Source organism: Canis lupus, chromosome 10, assembly GCF_011100685.1.
Source record: "Canis lupus familiaris isolate Mischka breed German Shepherd chromosome 10, alternate assembly UU_Cfam_GSD_1.0, whole genome shotgun sequence".
Classification (NCBI taxonomy): Eukaryota; Metazoa; Chordata; class Mammalia; order Carnivora; family Canidae; genus Canis; species Canis lupus.
In genome coordinates this window covers 51,013,067-51,036,078 of record NC_049231.1, presented here as the reverse complement: position 1 = coordinate 51,036,078, position 23,012 = coordinate 51,013,067, and the positions used below count along the sequence as shown (strand labels likewise).

The 23,012-nt window shown below is 39.3% G+C and overlaps 2 long non-coding RNA genes across 17 annotated transcripts in view; one reads left to right on the top strand and one right to left on the bottom strand.

Moving 5' to 3' along the window:
- Window positions 1-19,037, top strand: part of LOC111097743 — a 78,541-nt gene extending 59,504 nt beyond the window's left edge. The window contains exons 2-3 of one of the 2 annotated variants that reach the window (XR_005365952.1): window positions 10,619-10,781; window positions 18,833-19,037. This is a non-coding gene — a long non-coding RNA (uncharacterized LOC111097743). Of the gene's footprint in view, window positions 1-10,618; window positions 10,782-11,673; window positions 11,983-18,832 lie in introns of those variants that run through there. The other variant, XR_005365951.1, reaches the window with a different exon arrangement.
- The window catches only part of LOC102155569, a 72,900-nt gene that overhangs the window by 18,996 nt on the left and 30,892 nt on the right, over window positions 1-23,012 (bottom strand). For 13 of the 15 annotated variants that reach the window (XR_005365920.1, XR_005365921.1, XR_005365950.1 and 10 more), the window contains one exon: window positions 20,139-20,583. The exons of 1 other annotated variant lie outside the window; for it this stretch is intronic. This is a non-coding gene — a long non-coding RNA (uncharacterized LOC102155569). Of the gene's footprint in view, window positions 1-9,707; window positions 9,726-20,138; window positions 20,584-23,012 lie in introns of those variants that run through there. One more of the 15 variants, XR_005365929.1, reaches the window with a different exon arrangement.

The window sequence follows — 23,012 nt, the reverse complement described above, 5'->3', positions numbered from 1 at the left end:
AGTGAGCTAGCCTGATAAGCCAACCCATGCAAATATACTAACAGGCTTAGAATAGAACCTCCCTTCTCCTCCCAAATAAAGCACACATAGTTCGTTCAAGACTAAAAATATCCAAAACTAAAAAGAAAATTATAAATATGTAAAATTTTCCCCACCTTATTTTTCAACTAATTTATCCTGAACATCTTCCCACATCAATCAATTTTGTGCAGCATCCTTTTTAAAGTTACAAAATCCAGTTATACTTCCAACTCTTCCCACTGATGAGCATTCAGTTTCTCTCCAGTTGTTCATTTTATGAACATCTTTTATCTAAACTTGTGCAAAGTATGATTTCTATATGATAAGGAATGCATGAACAGGGAGAAAGCCTATTATGCAGTTTCATTTTCTATGTGTGCCTGGAGCCAACCCTCTTTCCAACAGTATCTCTTGTATTATCACTCTGAAAACTATTAGGGGGGACAGACAGGGAAAGGACTTGGGAACTGATAAATCTTGGCATTTGTGTCTAAAAACTCACGTTTATTGTATCTATCTCTACTTATCATTTTGGATAAAAGCTGGTAAGATTTAACCAAAATCATCATGGAAAATTCATGAGAGTTCTGTTTGGACAATCACAAAGGTAATTCAGTCTCTGCAGTAAATTTGGGGTCTGTGGGGCCAACAGCTGATTTGAACCTTGAATTGGCTGCTTTTTCTTCCTTTGCTTTCTTTTTTTCTGAGCTTCAGAAGGTCAAGAGAGGCAGTAACTGTCCCTTTCTTCCAATATTATATTGAAATGTAGGCATGAGGATGAGGATATTGATGGTAAGGATAACACAAGAGACTCTAGCTAAAGCTTTCATCAATTGGCAACATATTCTATTTCAGAAACAATACAGTAGATAAGAGGAACAGGATAATCAGAACTTGAGTCTTCTCATCTGAGAGGAAATATGCTCCCTTCATCCACCTGCAGTGGGATCCAGCTGTGTATCCATCCTGCTGTTCCTAGTTCCATGAAGGGCAAACTTTACAAACTCTTTGACAATTAAAAAGCAGACACTTGAGGATTAAACTAGAATTGAGGCAAAGGTTCATAAATCTCCTTTTAGCCACAAGAAGACCGAAGACTTTGCCTCCAAAATCCTGGGGATAAGGGGCTGATACACCATCCATCACTTTGATGTGTTCAACATTTAGTTATAGAGAGAAGCTCAATTTTAATGGAATATCAGAAAAAAGAGTCTAGTGGACAATCAAGTATTGATTTAAGGCATCACAGAAAGAGCATGTATTCTGTGTCAGAAAGATGGAGGATCTTTTCTTGTGACCAGAATTGGAGATATTTCCAGCAAAAACACCTGAAGGGCATTTGTATACTACACCAGAGGCAATTGCTAGGTTCTCAGCTATTCCTACCTCACACACCTTCCATTTTGGACCGTGGTGCTCTCATAAAGCTTTAGCTCTACTTTAAAGTGTGAGTTGCTGTTAGTCAAAGTCCACTTCCATTTAAATGAGGCAAGAATATATTATATGGATGGGAGGGAGCCATAGATTTGGGGAAATCATAGCCGTTCCAATATTGTATGATTCAAGGAGTACTAGAAGGACTCCACTCTGTCTCCCACCAGCTGTGCCCAGTGCATGCATGAAGAACTTTATTCATTGAGTCTTAAGGCCTTTCTGACTTTCAGATTCCCCAATTATGATATAAGTAAATGCCTCTGGGAAGGGTCACAAATCACCTAACATTTTAGAAGATGTTAATTTAATTTAATTTTTTAAATTAGTATAATATTTTTTCTAATGAAATCTTATCTAGGACCCCAAAATATAAAAGGCAGAGTATCTCTGGCTGAAGCAGGTAGAGGGCAGAGGCTCACTCACATGGCTTCCTTTTTAAGCTGAGGAAATACAGAAAAGCAGTAGTCAATTGTATATTTTTTAAAATGAAATTTGAATTAAATATGTGCAGGGACCCATTAGTAACCCTGGAGAAACTTAAAGTTCTTTAATATGTAGTTTGGGTCATTTAAACTGGACAAAATAGGCATTATGAGTTTCTCAATGCAATGAGGTAGGAAGGATATAGTACCACCTATGAAGTATCTCCACCGAAAAGAAGAATTTAAGCAAACCTCTAGTTCTAAAGTATCTGTTTACAGGAAATAAGAGAATAGAGAAACAAGTTAAATTACACCATGTGGAAACAACCAAATACAGAATGAGGGAAATTCTACAGGACAAATGATCTGGTTTGTTGTGCAAATGAAGAGCCTAAAAGGGGGTGAAGGGGGGGGGGATCTATTAGATTTTAAAAGATAATAATCCAAAAAAAGACAAGCCAACTTAAAAAGGAACAAAGGAGGGGATCCCTGGGTGGCTCAGCGGTTTGGAGCCTGCCTTTGGCCCAGGGCACGGTCCTGGAGTCCCGGGATCGAGTCCCGGGATCGAGCCCCGCGTCGGGCTCCCGGTGTGGAGCCTGCTTCTCCCTATGCCTGTGTCTCTGCCTCTCTCTCTCTCTCTCTCTGTCTATCATGAATAAATAAATAAATAAATCTTTAAAAAATAAAAAAATAAAAAGGAGCAAAGGACTTGAACAGGCATTTATCCAACAAAAAAGATGTGCAAATGGCCAAGATGTTAAATATCATTAGTCATTAGGGGAATGCAAAGCAAAACCACCACAAGATACCACTTCACACCCACTAGGACAGCTATGATAAACAATGTAGAAAGTAACAAGTGCTGTCAAGATGTGGGAAAATGGGAGCCTCCTTCCATGCATGGCTGGGGGGAATGTAAAATGGTACAGATCCTGTGGAAACCAGTTTGGCAGTGCCTCAAAAAGTTAAGCATAAATTTATCGTATGACCCAGCAATTCCACTTCTGGATATATACACAAAAGAACTGAAAATTGGCACTCAGGCAGATATACTCTGGCATGTCCATAGCAGCAGTGTTCACAATAGCCAAAAACATCCCAAATGCCCATCAACAAATGAATGGGTAAACAAATTGTTATATATACATACAATGGAATTCTTTATTCCATTAAAAGGAACAAAGTACTGATAGATGCTACGATGTGGATGGACCTCGAAAATATGGTAAGGGGAAAAAGCCAGACACAAAAGGGCACATATTGTATAATTCCAATTTATGAAATATCCAGAACAGGTAAATCTCTAGAGATAGGATACAGATTGATGGTTGCCAGGTGCTGGTGAGAGTTGGGCATAGAGAGCCACTGCTTAATGGAGCTCTGGGTGTCCTTTTGGAGTGATAGAAATGTTTTAGAACCAGAGAGATGTGGTGACTGTGCAACATTGTGACTGCATTAAATGCCACTAAATTGTTCTCTTTAAAATAATTAATTTTGTACTATGTGATTTTATCTCAACAAAGTTAGATGATAGATGATAGATAGATAGATAGATAGATAGATAGACCAGACAATTAGATATAGAAATACAGTTTCACAAAAAAGGACCAGAAATATACCAGCCAAATCAAATGTATAGTCTTGGTTTGATTCTGAGGCCATCAAAACAGTTATTTTTTTTTTAAGATTTTATTTATTTATTCATGAGAGACACAGAGAGAGAGAGACAGGCAGAGACAGAGGCAGAATCAGGCCCCATGTAGGGAGCCCAATGTGGGACTCAGTCCCAGGACGGAAGGATCACACCCTGAAGCCAAAGGTAGATGCTCAACCACTAAGCCACCCAGGTGTCCCAGAACAGTTATAAAAATACATTTTTGAAGCAGTTGGGGAAACTTGAACATGAGTTGAGTGACAGATAATATTAAGGGATTATAGGTAATTTTTTAATGAACTAATAGCATAGTGATTGTGTTTTTAAAAACCTGAATTCTCAGAGATTCATTATAAAGTATTTATGAATGAAATAATATGTCTAGGGTGTGCTTTAAAATATTCCAAAAGGGGCACTTGGGTGGCACAATCGGTTGAATGTTGATTTTGGCTCAGGTGGTGATACCAGGGTCCTGAGATCAAGACGCCCCCCACCCACCCAACACCCAAAAATCAGGCTTTGTGCTCAGCAGGGAGTCGGCTGGAGGATTTTCTCTCTCCTTCTCCCTCTGCCTCTCCCCCAACCCCAGCTCACATGCGTGCACTCTCTCTCTCAAATAAATAAGTAAATCTTTGATAAAATAAAGTACTCCCATAAAAAAAGTTGAGAGGGAGAATAGCTGAAACAAGATTAGTAAAATTTTGACAATTGATAAGGCTAAGTAACGGGGACATGGGCATTATTGCTACTTTTGTGTATATTTGAATTGTCCACAATGAAATAGATGTAATTTGGTTTAGAAACCATAGATTTATTTAATGCTATTTATGGTCCTTCAAGATGGACCTGGGATAAATGCCTGGGAGGTTTTTAGCAAACATGAAAAGAGAAGGAGATAAGGAGAAGGAAAAGCAGAGATGAAAAAGAGGAATACTGGAAGAGAACACCAAAGGAATCTAAAACCACAGTTCACAACTTTGCTGGGGTCAAGGCCTCAGGAGGAGAGAGAAAACTGTGCTTCCTTAGCTACAAACATAGGGTGGGGGACACTCAGTGTATCCCTCCCAGGGTGAAGGAAACAGCATCCTCATGCCGATTACCAGTGGCCCAACATTTACTGGGCACCAACCATGCAGAAAGTGCTATGGTTATTGGCAGCTCCAAGTTAAATCACTGCCTTAAACAGTGACCTGCTAACAGTTAATGACTGTATCTAAATAGCCCTTACACAACTTGGGGACCACCTCTTCCTGGACATGGAAGGAACCTGAGAAATCATGGATCGCTCTTGATTTTATGAAGTCACAATAGATTTTTGCAGTGGTCAGTACACTGGTCAGGAGCCCTGGGCCCTAGTCCTAGCTCTACTAACTAGCTGTGTGCACTTGTCTCTAGTTGCTGACTCAGAACACCCCTTTTATGGAATGAGAGTTCGGATGGTTTCTCTCATTCCTCCTATCTCTACAAAGCATTCACTTCATTCATTCATTCATTCAGTCACTGGATGAACATTTATTCTATGAATAACCTTAATACATTTACAGCTAGCAAAGAACTCTACCTCTCTGTTAAACACAAAATATCTAGAAAGCTTTTCCTTGGCAGGACTTTCTACCTGCCTATTGACTTCAGGGTTGAGAGTTACTCAGTGTTTCTCCTCCAAATGGGAAATGTGAAACAAATACCTCTCTTTATCCCTAATTTTAAGTGTCTCATTAGGTGGGGCCCTAATGCCAAAAAAGGAAAGCAGCTTTATTTTGCAGTTGTGGAAAGGCAAGGAGTCCTTCCTGAATTTCCTTTCCTTCTGTTAAAAAATAAATCCCCCCCCCAAAAAAATAAATCCCCAAATTTTGCCATCCAGAGAAGACTTCTTTTCACGTTCTTCTATATGTCTTTTCGAGCATCATTTGTAATGGTTATATAGTATGCCTTTGTATGAATACACTATAATTTACTTAAATATTCTTCACTTGGGTAGTTTCCTACCGTGAAAATACAGGGGGGATCACCCTTGTGCACACCTCATTGTTTAGTTGTTCAAGAAAATCCTAAAAGTGGAATTTATGGGTCAAAGGGAAGATACATTTAAAGTTTTGATAAAGCTGCTTAAGTGTCCTCCAGGAAGACTAGCAAGTCATACTCCCTCCAGCATTGTGTGAAAATGCCCGTGTCACTGCATCCTTCCCAGTGTGAGCATCAGCCTTATTTCAGTCTTCACCACCGGGCAATCCTTCCTGACATTTCATGGGATCTCCTATAATGCTATGTTTACATTTCTATACCTGAGAGGTGCTATAACACCGTTGTAGGTTTATCCAGAGGTGGCAACTTCCTTCCTCCATTTCTGAGGGAACAGGATCTATCATCACAAGTCACCTGAACCTCCTAGCTCTTAGAGCAACGGTCAGGACTATGCAGGCTGGGCCAGTTTCTCCTTTTCTTGTCCTATCGCTGTAGGGAAGCAGTGTACCACTTCAGCGCCAGGCTCCCAGCTTCAGGAGGTACTCATTCAAATTACCTTTTTAATCACAAACAGCTAAAAGTTCATTCATCATCGCTCCTGTTTTGGCTGTATAAAATAAAGCCTTCCTGCACCCCAATTCTGCAATTAACACTTGATTTTTTTTGGTATAAAGTGAGCTTTGCTAAGCAGCCATGAATGATAGAGGAGATTCTGTTTTATTTGGATTCCTTTCAATTATGATTTCCTGCTAGCTGCCTGACTTACAATTAGCCAAACACAGAGGAAACACCGCACCATAGGTAACCGTTTTTTCTTTCTTAAAACATTCATTTTAATAGGTGTTGGCAAAGATCTATCAGATTGCTAGGGTTTTTTTCCCCCTCAGCAAATTAAATACCTGATTTATTCTCCTGGCCAATTTTTCCTCCCTTCCCTGCGACGCCCACCCCCTTCCCCTGCCATGACATAACAGTCATGAGGTTATGAAAACAGATGGAGAGAGGTTATGAGAACCAGTAAGGCTCAGAATATGCTACCTGCCAGCCTAAGCTGCCTTCATGATGGTGTGCAAATTCCTATCCCCGTTTTCTCTGCAGAGAACAGGCTGCTACATATTGCTCTCAGTTGCATGGTGAGATCAGCTCTCTATCTGTGGGGCCTCTCCCCTGGACACAAGTCTCTCAAATAAACCACAAGTCCAGGTAGTGTTTCTAGCCAATGCACTGGTAGAAATGAGGATGTTTTATTCCCTCTGAAAGGACGTGGTGTGAAAGGCAGGCTTTTTAGAAGGGTCACGGAGGGCTATGGATTTTTGCGGGTCATGAATCAAGCTGTTGATAAAAAGCACTGTGCTTTCCAGGAAGGTATGATTTGAAGTAGCCTTGACCCGGGACACGGTGAATATACAGCACATAAAATAAGAGGCGATGGTCACCTGGGTTACAGGGAGGTGGCTCCAGTAATTTTTAAAAGTTGTACGTTGAAGACTCCAGGGAACGCTTTAAAATTATATATAATCTTTTGGAAGAATGTCGTTTGCTAGGCACAAGGGGAAGCTGTTGGAGTATGTGGCCATCAGAGGGCTCCCCTCTTGGCTTGGCTTTGAATTCTCACCCTCTCTTCCCCAAAAAGGAAGAGCAAGTTGATTTAGGGCAGCATTACCCAACCTTTTTGAACACATACCTTATTTAGATAAATGTAAAATCTCATAACATACTCCCACAGAGATTCTGACAGCCTCTACACATACTCATCTTCGAAATCATTACCTTCTGCACAACCTCACCAGCCTGGGAAATGTTCTTAGCTTTATTTGCAGTTGTTTTCATTATGAAAATAATGAGAGATTGTTTTTATTTGCCTTTGAATTTTAAAAATGTCTTCCAATACTGAAAATGACTTTTCAAACTATATGGTTCCCCTCAAGGATGGATAGTGGATATCATATAGGATCGGGAAAGTCCAGATTCCTAGCACTCACTAGTCTAGACCCCATTCCTGCCCTCCTCTGTGCACCGTTCCTATGACTAAGATTGTAGCCAGAAACTCTCCTGGTCATCTACACTTTTGTATGAGTCTATGTCACTCCGTTGCTTCTCTGGAGGTTTGTGATTAGGGGGCATACATTCAAAGCTGTATTATCAAAAGTCCCAATCAGCTTCTCCAGTGGTGCACGCAACAGGGGGCCTCCAAATAGGTGATAGTAGAAAGGACAGTTTTAGTAGCAATTAAACTTTTTGAGAGGAAGTCAGGAAAATAACAGTGCACTACTAGCCAGTCTCTTGCTTGTAGTCAGAAAGAAGGTACTGGAAAGGAGCAATTGTCCTCGGTGTCCTCAGGTGGCATGCAAGACTTGGATGGGTAATGACGTCAGGGAGAAAACCTTATCTGAGCCACTACAGGGACGGGGGTGTTTGGGAGGGTAAAAGCGGTCCAGAGAGCAGGTGCATGCTCCCTAGGGAAAGTGGGAATATAAGTAAAGTTAAAGAGCTTTGTGTCACCAAACTGTTAAGAGGGATTACCTCCCAAGAGTAGGCTTGAGATTGAAGGGAGAGGGCACTTTTAACTTTTTATTGTATTTTTCCTCCATGTAATTAAATTTTTTTACAACAAACACATATTACTTTGTGATTAACAACATAAGAACAAACTAGTTGGCTTTAGCGAGTATGAGTATGACTATTTATGAGAAAAAAAATCAGGAAGAGAACCATGAAGCAGAAAGGAATGAAAACAGGAGAGGAAAGAGACAGGAATGAGGGATGAAACTCATCACTACAACAGTACTTAGAGAAGAGCATAAATATATTATTACATCAAATTTTTCACTAAACTCATTGCAGAAGAGTTTCTGTAACACAGGATAATAAAGACCATGTCCTTGATTTTGTACCTGCCAGTATGAGTGATTTTTCTCAAGGTTATGTAATTAAAGGTGGACTAAAATTTTAGTAAAAGAGAGTTGGGATAGATAGGTGGGAATACTGAATGCCAAGCTAATATGTTATTTTCTTCTGCAGACAATGAAAATTTCTTTAAGCAGTTCGAGCAAATGAAATTGCATTTGAGAGTGACATGAATCAGGATCCTAGAGTTAGCTTTAAAATCAATGTAGATTCTTGGGACCCTACCACCCTTCTTATTCAGTAGGTCTGGGCTGAGACCCAGGAATTTATATTAGTAAATCTCATGTGTTACAGATGCTGTATCGTATTTAGGAATGAGTAGAGTCTAAGGTAGATCAGAGTTCAGGAGATAATGCAAACAAGGAGACAGGAGGTAAAGTTCAGGGTGATGGAATACTAAACTGGAATGATGGTAGAGGAAAAGAATTAATATGACCAACATTATGAAGACAGATTCAATACAGTTTCATGAGTACAGGAGTGTCTGTCCCATAAGACAAGTATCTGTTTGTTTTATTGACCATTGGATATCCCAGAACCTTGCCCAGTGTACATAATGTAGTAAGCACTCAGTAATATTTGCTGAGTGAATGAATGGAAGAAAGTCATAGCTGACTCTAAAGGTTTAAGTAAAGAGACTTTAACACTAGTGGTACAAACATTTAGGGATTCTGTTTTCAGGCAAAATAATTATAGATTTTCCGTGATTGAGTCAGAAAACTTGGTGAGATGTCCAATGCCTTAGGGATTATAGGAGAACTCCTACAATCCTTCTAAGGCGGTGTGGCTGGGACGGTTGTGGGAAGAGGTCTGGAGAACTTTTTCACTGACTCTAATGACTTTCAATAACTGTAAAATTGGACTCAGTGAGTCATTGAGTTGGGTTATCAGGATTTGCTGTGCTCTATGACTGCAGGTAGGAGGTGCATAACTAGGTGGTTTTCCACACCTCCCCTTTTGTAATTTTCAGTTAAGTCAGTTTTACCCCACACCTTCATTCAGCAGCCATGGAGGAGTTTGTCCTCTGGCCTCATTGGCCCATTCACCAACTACACCTTAATTCCTTTCAATTCTCCTTTTACATCTTTCACATCCCTCCTGTCCACAACCACCAGCCCCAAACACCAAAGACTGTTCCTGATATTTGCTTGGCTGTTGACTTTTGTGTCCTACCTCCCCTTCAAAAAGAAATGGGGCTTCTCCTGGCTAGTACCTGAGCATTCTTTCAGGTATATTTTTGTTCCTTTATTCTGCTTCTCTCTTCTCCTGGACTCCTTGGGCATCAACGTCCAGACTGAGACCCCACTAGGCCTGCTTCATTCTCCCTAGAAGGAAGGTCAAACAATCAGGTAGCAGAGAGCTTTGAAAAAGCCATGGCACATTGATCTCCTTCTTGTAAGAGGAACAAAAACATGGACAGATCTGTGCTGTGGTCTGTTTCTATTTAGACTGAATCACAGGTAGGTGTACTCATAGATCTCAGGAATTGTAGAAATTGGTAAAAATAAAAAATAAAAATAAATAAAATAAAATTTTGTTTTAAATAAAGTAAAAAAGCCCAACCTGGTAGTCAGGTGTCATGTTACATTGGAATTAGCTGTGCAACCATGAGCGAGTCATTTCATTTTAGATGAGGTCAGTTTAGCTAAATGACAAATATTGTTCCTTCTAACTCTAATGTTCTTTGATCTAATAAATATATTCCTTTGCTCTGATCCCTCTTTCCTGAGATGGAGGAGACATTGGTATGGGGTGTATGGGACCACCAAGATTGGGAAAAAGCATGGAATTGGCACATCCTAGTTTCCCTGGTTAATGATGGGGATGGAATGCCAAGAGGCCAGGTAGTCCAGCCAGGCTGGAGTGGCTTCCCTGAAAAGGGTCTCCATAATGAAGGCACTTGATATGAGACTCAGGAGCCTAGGTCTGGAGCCAAAGAAAGGTCAGAGGATCCGAGAACATGACAGCCATGAGTAACAGAGTTAATACAAAATGGGAAGTTATATGGGAAAATCCCAGGAATATGGGCCTTGCTCTGAGTTCCAGGCCCTTCATTTATAGTAGTTCATTGCACTCTGTGGGATTGGGATGGAACTGGGCATGCTGACATCGTATCTTGGCTGCCTTGGCTACATCCAAGGATTTATTGAGTAACTACTATATTCTGATTTCCCTTCCTCGCCTTCTGGCCCGAGAAGTAACATTCTGCTATTACCAGTTTTCCCAGGGTAAGACTGACAAAGCCGGAGACCCTGTCTGCCTGTCCTCAAGAGGATGTTTTTGAATGAAGGAGCTACATTTCCAGCTTTCAAAGGAAGTAACAGGCAGTGCTACATAAAGAACCTGAGGACAGGATGATGAGTGTTTGTGGGACCTAGGAGGTAAGCCCCACCTTCCAGGAGGTGCAAACTTCTGGGTCTTCAGAGATGAGACAATGTCATATGTATAGGATGTCACATTACATTCTGCTCTTTCCATTCTCCGTCTATGAGGGATTGCCACTTAGGAAGGCAAGTCTTTATGATATAAGGACCTGTTTGCCTATATCAAACAATCTTTTTCTCTCTTATCTTGCATCTCTCACTTTTTGTTTTTTTAAATTAACTTAAAAAACAAACACTCTTTTTGGACCTTCAAGGTGTTGCCAATTTTTCGCTATTACAAACATTACCATGATACACATCTCTATACATACATTGTAGTCTATTTGTCCAATTAATTCCTCAGAATAAATTCCTAGAAGTACAACTGCTGAATCAAAAGAAATGGATGTTTCGAAGAAATTTAATAAAATTTACCAAATGGCCCTCCAGAATTGTAACACTATACATACCATTAGCTGATTAGGATAGTACCCTTTTCCATATGCAACAAACATTTTTACATCTTTGTCAACCTGAGAGGTTAAAAAATATATCCTCTTCTTAAATTAATTTCATTTGCAGTTACCAAAGATTTTTTTTTGTTAAATGTTTATTGTCCAGTTTAATTTCTTCTTTTCTGAGTTTCCTTTTCATGTTCTTTGCATATTTTTCTTTTACAACATTAAGCTTTATCTTATTAGTAAGCTTTTTATTTCTTAAGACTATTAACCCTTTTCCCACCATTGCAAGTATTTTTTAGTTTATCCTAAAATGATAAAGCCTTAACTTTATCATTGTGGCATTCATTTTGCTTTGTCTTTCTTGATCATATAACATTTAATTATTTCTGTTTAGACAAATCTATTTTTGTCTAGACAAATTTTGTTTAAATAAATCTATTTGCCTTCAGATGAGAAAAATCCTGAAGGAAGCCAAAGGGGAAAAAAAACCACCTTAATTACAGAGCAACAACGATAAGAATCACATCAGACTTCTCCTTAGAAACCATACAAACAAGAAGAGAATGGAATGAAATAATTAGTGTGTTGAAATTTAAAAACCACTGAATTGTATCCTGTGACATTGTCCTAAAAAGTAAAGGAGAAATAAAGGCTTTTTCAGACAAACAGAAGTGAAGGAATTTGTCACCAGTAGATGGGCCCTTGAAAAAAATGTTAAAAGTTCTTCACAGAGGAGGAAAACTATAGAGGCCAGAAACTCCAATCTACATTTTTAAAAAAGAGACAAAAAGATGTTGGACAAGAAACTAATGAAAGTAAAATAAAATCTTACATTTTTGTTATTCTTAATTAATCTAATAGACAGCTGCTTGTTTAAAAAATAACAATAGTAGTAATGTACTGGGTCACTATAGCTTATAAATAAGTGAAATGAATGACAGCAAATTATAAGTGATAAGAAGGCAGAACTGGGAATACTTTTTTATAGGGTACCCATCCTACCAATGAACAAACAATACAATGTTATTTTAAAATAGATTAGTTGTAAACGTATATTGCAAACTTCAAGACAAACATGTTTTTTAAAGTTTTAGAAAGGTATCATTGATGTTTTAAGAGAGAATATAATAATATTAAATACCCAGTTAAACAGAGAAGGCAGAAAAAGGGGAACACAAGAAACAAAGAACAAATGCAACGAATAGAAAACAGTTGCAACAATTGTAGCTATTAATCCAATTATATCAATAATCATTTCATTTTTTTTTATTTTTTGAGGTTTTATTTTTAAGTAATCTCTACACCCAAAGTGGGGCTCAACCTCACAACCCCAAGATCAAGAGCCGCATGGCCTTCCAGTTGAACCAGCCAGGTACCCCAATAATCATTTTCAATGTGAACAGAAAAATACCAATTAAAAGAGACTGAGAGGATGGCCAAAAACCATATGTTGTGCATAGGAAGCCCACTTTAAGTGTACAGACACATACAGATTAAAAAAAAGGATAGAGAAAGATAAACCATGGGAACACCCATCAAAAGAAATATGGAGTAGCTACATTAATTTCAGGCAAAGCAGCCTTCAGAAAAACTATAATGGCAGTATCAATAATATCAAGAAAAAAATTTTTTTTTAAGAAAAATTATTCATAATAAAGGGGTCAATTCTCAAAAAAAAAAAACCATACTAATCCTGAATCTGTATGTGTCTAACAACAAAGCATCAAAATATGTGAAGCAAAACTGATAGAATTGGAAGGAGAAATAGATGAATCCACTATTATAGTTGCAGAATTAAGCACGCCTCCATGAGTAACTGACATATCCAATAGGCAGAAAATCGGTAAGGATATAGTTGAACTGAGCCATTAATCAACTGGAACTAATTGATCTTTATTAAATAGCTTATCCCACAGCAGCAGAATACATAGTCTTCTCAAGCCTGCTGGGACAGTCACCAAAATAGGCTACATTCTGGGCCATAAAACACACATCAACAAGTTTAGAAGAATGAAAATCATACAAAGTATGCTCTCCGACCACAATTGAATTAAACTAGAAAATCAATAATAGAAAGATAGGTGGAAATTCCAAAATATTTGGTGATTAAACAACACACTTCTATTTTTTTTTAAAAATGTATTTATATATTTGAGAAAGAGAGCAGAGGGGGGAGGAGGGAAAGGGTAGAGAGAGAGGGAGACAAGCAGACTCTACTAAGCTGGGTGGCATGGGAAGCAAGGGGCAGAGGGGGGAACGCTCTATCCCAGGACCCTGAGATCACGACTTGTGCTGAAATCAGGAGTCAGATGCTCAACCAACTGAGCCACCCAGGTACCCCACAACATGCTTCTATATAACACCATGGTCAAAGAATAAAAGAGTAATTCTCAATGTTTTAAATATTTTGAGCTGAACGAAAATACAACTTAACAAAATTTGTGGGGTGCAATGAAAGCATTACTAAGAGGGAAATTAATAACATTGAATTCAAATATTAGAAAAGGAGAAAGGTCTAGATTAATAATTTAAGCATCTTAGGACACTAGAGATTTCAGGAAGATAATTATGCTACTACTAAAAAAGCCAAGCAGAAATGAGCTTCCAAACACCTAATTCTTATGTTTGCTCATGCCACTATTCTCTTTGGGTCCAGAATTAACTATTTCATCTGGTTATTGATCCCTGTTATATAAGACTACTACTAATACAAATAGTTCTCCGATCTCCGCTGTCACCAAGGGGAGCTGCTGCATGGATAATTCAAATTATCAGACAAATTTGTACCTGATATGCATATTTTTTTAGGCTGAGGAATTTCTGGCCCTTAGATTAATTTTAACTAGTTGGACTCGATCTTGCAGATTACATGTTTTCATTAGTACTGGGGCTGCCTAGAGAAATATTTCCCCCTACTGAGTTGCTATGAGTATTTCAGAACTTTCTGATTCTGAAAGTCATAGCAACTAATTGTAGAAAACTTTCAAACTGACAAGAATTTTTGTTTGTTTATGCTGAGTGATGGCTGTATGCATATTTGGAAAATGAATTGTTCTGCATAAGAAAGGGAGAGAGATCTGGAAGCTCTGGAATTGTGGAAGCCAGAAACTAGCCAGTGTGGTGCTACCCAGGGAAAGACTACAGGGGAAACTTTGGCTTATAGCTGGGGAGAACTGAGAGCTGAGGCATGTATTAGAGTTACCCAGAAAATCAGAACAAGTAGGATATATACATAAGGAGATATATGACTAATGGGATATATACATAAAGTGATATGTATGTTACCCAGTAGGATATATATAAAGAGACTTAATATAAGTATTTGACTTATATGGTTCTAGAGACTGAGAAGTCCTGTTACTTGCCATCTGCAAGTTGGAGACTCAGGAAAGCTGGTGATGTAGTTCCAATCTAAGTCAAAAGGCCTGAAAACCAAAAGAACTAATGGTATAAGTTCTAGTCCAAGTTTGAAGACCCAAGATCCAGAGATCCTATGGAGTAAGTTTCAGAAGGCAGGAGAATACCAATGTCCAACTCAAGTAATTGGGCAGACAGAAGTATTTCTCCCTTCCTCCGCCTTTTGCGGTATTCAGACCGTATTCAATGGATTAAATAAAGCCCACACACATTGGAGGGCAATCTGCCTTACTCAAAGTCTACAGATTCAGATGCTAATCTTTTCTGGAACCTCCTCGCAGACACACCTAGAAATAATGATAACTAGTTATCTGGGTATCCTGTGGCCCAGTCAAGTGGATACATAATATCAACCATCACAAGACACACCTGAAGGAAACATTTGAATTGCTCTGAGCTGTGTGGTGTAAAACTCTCATCTGTCTTTCTTACAGAATCAGCAAAAATTAACATTTGGTCCTATTGTAATCCCTCTGGAGAACAAAAGAGGTATTGAGTCATGTTTAGTGATAGGTTCAAGACTGTGACAGAACCTGGGAATTAACCCTAGGGACTAATAGGGAAAAAAAATTTTTTTTATGATAGTCACACAGAGAGAGAGAGAGGCAGAGACACAGGCAGAGGGAGAAGCGGGCTCCATGCACTGGGAGCCCAACGTGGGATTCAATCCCGGGTCTCCAGGATTGCGCCCCGGGCCAAAGGCAGGCGCCAAACTGCTGCACAACCCAGGGATCCCTAATAGGGAAAATTTTTTAAAGAAGAAAATGTAAAAGCTCACTGAAATGACAATTATTGACCTGGTGGTATTTTTCCCTCCTTCTTGTATGTATGTATGTATATGTGTATATGAGGGTATGTATAATAGAGCTGGGACTGCATTATATAAATAGGCTTCTGTTCTACGTTTTTTACCGAATGTGAAATCATGACTATTGGATAATATTAAATATTCTTCAAAAACCTGATATTTTGATCCCTGGGTGGTGCAGCGGTTTGGCGCCTGCCTTTGGCCCAGGGTGCGATCTTGGAGACCCGGGATCGAATCCCATGTAGGGCTCCCGGCGCATGGAGCCTGCTTCTCCCTCTGCCTATGTCTCCGCCTCTCTCTCTCTCTCTGTGACTATCATAAATAAATAAAAATTTAAAAAATTAAAAAAAGACTTTAAGAAAGCCCTGATATTTAGGGATTATGTAATACTTCATCAATGTTAATATACCAAAATTTATTTAATTACTACTCTATTATATATATTTATCAGTTTTTGACTTTTTATTATTATAAGAACTCTTGCATACTTCATGTAAATCTGCATGGGCATCTATAATTCCTTCCTTAGGATAGAGTTTAGGAAGTCAATAGGCATGAAGTTTTTTAAGATCCTTGACCCATTCTGCTATTTTTTCAAAACACCTTTCAGAAGGGATGATTCCCACTCTCACTGCACAACAGAAAGATTATTTTACCTGTTTTTGTACTTTATATAAATGGAGTTTATACACAGGTATGTTCTGTTCTGTGTCTGGTCCTTTCCCACGATACATGTTTGTGAGATTGATTCATGTTGTTGCGTATAGTTGTAGATTTCTTCTTATTTTTGATGGAATTCCACTGTGTGAATATATGACAATTTATTTATCTAGTAGTGAGCAGTTAGGCATATTCCCATTCAGTACTGTTATGAATAGCGCTGCCATACGTGTCTTTTGGAGAATGGTATATGTCCACATCCACATTTCTGCTGGATAGTTAAGTAGGCATGGAATTGCTAAACATATATATTTGGCTTTAATAGATATTGTCAAACAGTTTTCCAAAGTGGTCATACCAATTTACATCGCATCAATAATATATGAGAGTTTTAGTTGCTTCATATTCTTGCCAACATTTAGTATCATCAGTCTTTTCAATTTTAGCCATTCTGATGGGTGTATAACAGTATCTCATTGTATTTTTTTTTAAGATTTTATTTATTCATGAGAGACAGAGAGAGAGACAGAGGCATAGGCAGAGGCAGAAGCAGGCTCCCTGAGGGGAGCCCAATGCGGGACTTGATCCCAGGACCCCGGGATCACAACCTGAGCCAAAGCCAGACGCTCAACCACTGAGCCACCCAGGTGTCCCATCTTATTGTGGTTTTAGTTTGAATTTTCCTGATGACTGATACTGAGATCCTTTTCATATGTTTATTGGCAGTTTAGATATATTCTTTTGCAAAGTATCTTTTCAAATCTTTGCTCCTTTTTCTGTTTAGTAAGTTGGAGATATGCATGCATTAAATATCTTTTGTTACTACATTCTCCTTTTGCTCTGTTAATGATATCTTTGGATAGACAGAAGTTTTTTTATATAAAATGGTCAGTTTATTGGGGTGCCTAGGTGGCTCAGTGGGTTAATCATCTGCCTTCAGCTCAGGTCATGATTCCAGTGTCCTAGAATGGAGCCCCACATCTTGTTCCCTGCTGAGCAGGGAGTCTGCTTCTCCCTCTGTCCCCCCACCCCATTCATGCTTGCATGCTTTGCTCTCTCTGAAATAAATAAATAAAATCTTTTTTTAATGGTCAATTTATCCATTTTTTTCCTTAATGGTTAATGCTTTTTGTGACTGCTTAAATAATCTTTGCCCATTGCAAGAACATGAAAGTATTCTTCTGGGTTTTCCTCTGAGAGTTTTATTTTTTTTCTTTCATATTTAGATCTGTAATCCATTTGGAATTGATTTTTGTGTATGTTATGAGGTATGGGTCCAGATACATTTTATTCCATACAGATAGTCAATTTACCCAGCATCATTTAATGGAAAGAACATCTTTACTCTCTGCCTACAATATTTATTGCCTTTGTCATAAACCAGGTGACCATATATATGTGATTCTGTTCCTCCATTCTGTTCCATTGGTTGACTAGTTTCATTATTGAGCCAATATCACAATGTCTTAATTACTATAATATCTAATGGTGTAAGTCCTTCAGCTTATTTTTCAAGATTGCCTTGTTTGTCCACTTTAACAACAGAATAATAGGGATTTTTTCTTATTGCTACGTAAGAATCCCTTACCAGTAAAGCATATTAATTCTTTCCTGTTATATGTGTTATAAATATCTTCCCATTTGTCATTTGACTTTTGATTTTATTTATAGTTTCTCTTGTCATACAGAAATATTAAATTCTTATGAAGTGATGTCTGTTGACATTTTATGATTTTTTTCCCCTCCAGTATGTTTATGATTACAAAGTTTGCCCCGATCCCAATGAAGTTCAAATGTAATGTTTATATTCATGATACGGAGTGTGTATGACTACGTAAAAATAAGTATCTTTTCTATAGAATAATCAATAATCTTGCTTTCTTTCTGGAGTAGGAAGTTGATATTCAGGGAGGGCCACAGAAGGATGTCACTCCTGCTCAAAAACAGGAGAATAAGAATTCTGAGAAAGCTTTTGTTTACTTCCTGAACTCTAGTCTGATGGGTCAGTTACCCCTAATAGAAAAAAAAATGTTCCCCTGATCTCATCTGATTGCAATTGACCCAATCAACAGAATGGATTGCTGTGTTGGTGTTAGAAGGTGGTAGTGGGCCTATTGGTTTTAAAGACTGGAGCTGAGGCTGTCAACCAGCCAGGATCCCCCTGCTCCTTGACTGGCCAGCACTCAGGTAATGAAGAGCCTGCAAGGACAGAGCAATGTCCTTGTCTCCAGAAGGACTGTCATGTGGCTTACAGGAGGCTGCCTGGGGGGCACTGGTCAAATCAGAGAGGTTTATAAATATGCCTGACCACTACAGCAGTGGCAGCTCAGCTCACAGAATTCTCCATGTTTGCATCTGTTCTGGAAGCCCAGAGCGAAAGAAGGTAATATGGTTATTTTATTTCTTTTTGACAAAACCAAAGTTGGATTATAGTGATTATTAAAGGCAAAGTAGGGCAGCCCGGGTGGCTCAGTGGTTTAGCGCCACCTTCAGTCCAGGGCCTGATCCTGGAGTCCCAGGATCGAGTCCCACATCGGGCTCCCTGCATGGAGCCTGCTTCTCCCTCTGCCTGTGTCTCTGCCCCTCTCTCTCTCTCTCTCTCTGTGTGTGTGTCTCTCTCATGAATAAATTTTTTTTAAAAAGGCTCAAATGATGAGGCTGGAATATGGTCTGCGTTCTAGCTTTATTTTGATCCTGTGATCATTTTTTTTTTCTCTTTGCAGGGGGAAAAAAAGGAAGCCATAAAACCCCTCCTGGCACCGTGTATGTGTACTTAGTCCATGGCCAAAAAGAATTTTATGGGAAAGTTTGCATGTGCCAGTAAAGCATTTTGTTTTTCATCATTTTAAAAGCAAAAACAAAAACATTAACTAAAACAAAATCTTTGGGGGATCCCTGGGTGGCGCAGCAGTTTAGCGCCTGCCTTTGGCCCAGGGCGCGATCCTGGAAACCCGGGATCGAATCCCACGTCGGGTTCCCGGTGCATGGAACCTGCTTCTCCCTCTGCCTATGTCTCTGCCTCTCTCTCTCTCTCTCTGTGTGTGTGACTATCATAAATAAATAAAAATTAAAAAAAAATAATAAATAAAACAAAATCTTTCATCTCCTCCCACCAAAAAGAAGTGAAGGAGGAGGAGGAGGAGGAGAGGAGAAAGAAGAAGAAGAGGTGGCTCAGGGGTAGAGTGTCTGCCTTTGGCTCAGGTCACCATCCTGGGGTCCTAGGATCGAGTCCCACATCGGGCTCCCCGCAGGAAGCCTGCTTCTATCCTCTGCCTATGTCTCTGCCTCTCTCTTTCTCTGTGTCTCTCATGAATAAATAAATAAAAACTTTGGAAGAAGAAGAAGAAGAAAGAAGAAGAAAACAAAAAGCCCACAGAGCCATAGAGGTGCTCCCCTCAATATGAAAGTTTTTATAACTTAGCCTTTCCCAAAAATTAACACATAGGACTGATTGCAGTTATGATACATTGAAAACATTGGCTTTTCAGCCACTCAGTGTCCTGTTCAGAGTCCCTGGAGGAAAGCCAAAAGAGATTGAAACTTTCTTCTGAAAGGCCAAATGATGATCATTTCCTTTGGTTCTACCATTTGACTCTAAATCTCTAGCTTTCCGAGAAGCTAGAATCAACCAGTTTAGGTGGTGACAGTTAAAATTATATTAAATTATGTTCATATATTCATGTACGATCTCATATCTGAGATGAACTGCAGTAAGCTGCCACCTTTGTGGACTGTTATTTTAACGGGCCAAGAAGCTCCACTGCCCTTCCATGAGCTCCCACCTACTGTCTACAACCTCTAAGTTCATGCTGTAGTTTCACCTTTTAATGAGGTTTTCCCAGGATAAAATACAAATGCTCTTCAAAGTTAATACTAATCATTACTACCTCAGCATGAATTCCCTTCCATGGCCTACTCTCCAGGGCTAGTTTTGACAGGAAAGAGGCACACGCTCTGCTGGGAGCAAATCTTATCCGAGGGGCTGAGGAGGGAGCCAGAAGGAGCAGAGAGAAGGCATAGGATCTGTGATACAAGCAGAAATACACCTTTGTTTTAGGCCTCCTTTCTCCTTCCAACAAGAGAAGTGATCTTTTCCGTTCAGATGAAGTTGGGGGAAGGATAGAAAACCCTTTTTGAAGAAGACTATGGAAATGGGAGACCAGGAGGCCTCTCCTGGCAGGAGACACACACTGGGTCCCTCAAGGCTGAGAAGTCCTCCTGTGCTGTCTCTGTGGAGAAAGCCAAATGCTCCCAAGGCCTGTTCAAGACATCAGCCTGGCCCAGCAGCTCCGTCATTCAGCAATTCCTGGGCCTCGGGCCCTGCAGCTCCAGTGTTTGGACCTAGTTTGCGTTCCAATCCAGGCAAAGGCACAGTCCATACACGCACCACTGTTAGAGGCGTTTCCATAAACCTCTGTCTCTCACCTTTTCTGATTGATCTTCTATAAACAATTGATGAGAAATCAGATCTTTCCTGGAAAACAATGATTACATGATATTTATAAGCTGGGATAAAGGCAGCTAGTTAATCATATCCTAAATAAGAGGAAGAGATATCTGATCTTCTCCTGAAACCAAATAAATATTAATTAACTAAGAAACATTTCAAGTTTCTCTTTTCAAAAAACTAAAGTCATGAGTTTTTTAAAGCTGAATTATGGACACAGAGTAATACAACTTTGCATGTAGGTTCAAAGAAGTCTTTGAGTCCCTATAAAACACCTAGGTGAACATGATGCTCTGTGCATGGTAGGTAGTCAGTCAGCAGTTAACCATGCTTATGGACCCTCTTCCCTCTTAGTCTGTTTCTGAAGTAAAATGAAACCAGTACCACAAGCTTGGTTATTCTCAGCATTCCCAAAGTCACAAATTCCCACAAGAGTCAAATCAAACTAAAAAAAAAAAAAAAAAAAAAAAAAATAGAAAGGATTGGGGCACCTGGGTGGCTCAGTGGTTGAGCATTTGTCTTCAGTTTAGGGCATGACCTGGGGCCCTGAGATCGAGTCCTACATCGGGCTCCCCGCAGGAAACCTGCTTCTCCCTCTGCCTGTATCTCTACCTCTCTCTCTGTGTCTCTCATGAATAAACAAATAATATCTTAAAAAAAAAAAAAGAAAAATAGAAAGAGTATATGAACCTCTTGTGTTTTGGGTTTTGTTTTTTTTTTTTAATTTTACTTATTTATTTGAAATAGGGAGAGACAGCACAAGCAGAGGCAGAGGCAGAGAGAGAAACATATTACCCCCTGAGCAGGGAGCCCAACGTGGGGCTCCATCCCAGCACCCTGGGATCAGGACCTGAGCCAACAGCAGACACTTAACCGACTGAGCCACCTAGGTGCCTCTTTGGGTTTTGACCTCTATCATTTTGTGACTAGTGTTTGATTTCCCTTGGGCTCAGCCTGATTTATTTGAAGGCTTGCAACTGTGACCACTTTTTAAAGAAATATGGATAAAAAGAACTTTAAAAAAATAGTAAAATTCCTAACGCACTTACTGGTTCTGAAGAAGCAAAATCAAAACTAATACCCAAATAATGTTTTGAAGGACCCAGGTGCTGTGAAGAGTAAATATGACCCTACGTTCCACCAAGTTGGCAAAGAAAGCATCTTCTCCTTTCTGCCTTCTCTGGGAATACCTCTCTGTCCTTGCCTTAATCTAGTATTGCAAGGTAAAGGCTAACACCAGAATATGAGACCAGGGAGCAAGGAGAAACCAGAAAGTGGACACATTTATGCATATCATTCATTGCCTACCTGAACATCATGGTTCCCTATGTAGCTTTTTATTTGCAGAAATTTGATGTCAGAATTCACTGGGGACATCTCCATGCTATAAAGATGGGAGGGGGGTCCTAGATTTGGCCCATAGGCCATAGTTTGCTGACTCTTGATTTAGACTATGATAATAAATATAGATATAATAATAATAATAATAATAATAACTATTTAGCAATACAGTTATCACAATGACTCCCATGAGGTAAATACCCTTATTCAAGAATGATATTGAAAATAATTAACAATGGGGGCATCTGGGTGGCTCAGTTGTTAAGCAAATGACTCTTGATTTCCACTCAGGACATGATCTCAGGGTTGTGGGATCAAGCCCCACCTCAGGCTCCACATTCAGCCGAGAGTCTGCTTGAGATATTCTCTCTCTTTCTCCCTCTGCCCCTCCTGCTGGTGCGCGCGCTCTCTCTCTCTCTTTCTCAAGTAAATAAATAAATAAATAGAAAATAATTAACAACTGATATGACTAATCAATTAGAACAAAGAATAGGTAGGTGCCTGGTGGTTGAAAATTGACCTATTGTGATCATCCTCACATTACGGATTTGGGAACTGGGACTTAGGACAGGGAAGTAAATTGTCTTAGGTTATACAAAGAGTACACAAAATAGAACTGGGATTTTCTGACTCATATTCTTAGCACCTTGATATATGCTTCTATTAGCTAGAGGGACTTTGTTTCAGTAGCAGACCCAAACCCCTACCAGTTGCCCAGCCACAAGCATGTCTAGGCAAGAACAATCCATTCATACCACTTCCAAAAACATTCAAAACACAGGTGAGCCACAGGTTAGAAATATTTCAGTAAGGTAATAGTTACATTGCAAGTAACTTAAATCGAAAGGAAATGTGAACTCCTTTGACCACTCTAACTTGAATCCTTGCTCCTGCTCTATGCCTGTGGCTTATGTCTACTCTTTGTCTGCTAGGGTCTCTGCTAGAATGTCACTTGATTGTAAAGTCTTCCTGACCTCCCATAGATTCATAAAATAGCAACTCCTGCCCTGAGTTTCCTATCTCTTTGCCTTACTTTGTTTCTCCTTCTGACACCCTATGTTTAAATTTATCTATTTTTTACAATTTCCTCCAGTTGGAATGTGAGCCCCACAAAG